At 50.8% G+C, this 1,209-nt stretch overlaps 1 pseudogene; it reads right to left on the bottom strand.

Moving 5' to 3' along the window:
- Positions 1-1,209, bottom strand: part of LOC112078926 (myosin heavy chain, fast skeletal muscle-like) — a 21,297-nt pseudogene that overhangs the window by 2,860 nt on the left and 17,228 nt on the right.

Genomic DNA, 1,209 nt, shown 5'->3' with positions numbered 1-1,209 from the left:
TGCAGCTCTGCCTTGGCCTCCTGCTCCTCCTCAAACTGCTCCCTCAGGAGGTCACAGTCATGGCGGGCAGACTGGACACCGTGGGCCAGTGCGTTTTTAGCCTGTGAGARAGAAAGACAAAATGCAAAGAGAGATAAGAGAGATAGTCAAACCAATGACAGTAGGAGTCTCTGAGGGTGGAGAGACAGTAGGGGTCTCTGAGGGTGGYGTAGTCACCGTCTATGTAAATATATGGCTCTAAACTTTCCATCTTGGGTGCCTTACCTTGACCTCCTCCTCAATCGCCCTCTTCAGCTCCTCCACCTGCTGAGTGAAGGCCTGTTTTCCTCTGGTCAGCTGAGACACCAGGGCTTCCTTCTCCTCCAGCTGGCGGCCAAACTCACCTGCAGGGAYAGAGGGAYATCTTGTTAATAGGGTCWCTGTTTTCTAAGATGGAAAATGTATTTTAATGTATCATAGGTAATGTTGTTCGGAGGTAAATAGTACAGTAGAAACTATGTGGACCAGTGGAGGCTCCTCAGAAGAAGTCGATACAGCCCACAATACTTTGTGTTTTACTGAGGGAAAGCATTGGGTTGTTGATCATTGTTGTTGGTACCATTTTCTGTCAGCAGTCTGGCTCTCTGTCCGCTGATGTCGTTGACCTGGCGAACATTCTCATCATTCTTAGTCTTGAGCTCACTCAGCTGGTCCTCAAGAGTACGGCACATCTTCTCCAGATTTCCCTGTTAGTGAAACATGTTCCATCATTACTTTATATATGGGACTCCTGTCAACTTCAGTTCACTTGAATGGTAATGTAGTTGACCATCCTCAACACTGCTTGACCAAAACATTACTACTCACCTTAGCCTTGGCGACGGCCTCCATGTTGCTGGAGAGGTCATCAATCTCCATCTTGTACTCGCTCTTCTCCTTCTCCAGCTTCTGCTTGACGCGCTGCAGGTTGTCGATCTGCTCCCCGAGCTCAGCCACACTGTCGGCCTGCTTCTTGCGCAGAGCGGCGGCTGTGGCCTCATGCTGCAGGGTGGACTCTTCAAGATCACGACGCAGCTTYTGGAACTCAGCCTCACGCTTCTTGTTCATCTCAATCTGAGCAGCAGTGGCGCCTCCGGCCTCCTCCAGCCTCTCGCTGATCTCCTCAAGTTCCCTGGAGAGATCGGCCCTCTGCTTCTCAACCTTAGCCCTGGCAGCACGCTCAGCCTCAAT

The sequence above is a fragment of the Salvelinus sp. IW2-2015 genome, unplaced genomic scaffold (genome assembly GCF_002910315.2).
Source record: "Salvelinus sp. IW2-2015 unplaced genomic scaffold, ASM291031v2 Un_scaffold6522, whole genome shotgun sequence".
In the NCBI taxonomy this organism is placed as follows: Eukaryota; Metazoa; Chordata; class Actinopteri; order Salmoniformes; family Salmonidae; genus Salvelinus; species Salvelinus sp. IW2-2015.
The sequence above is the reverse complement of the archived record's forward strand: the minus strand, read 5'-3'. Positions and strand labels throughout refer to the sequence as shown.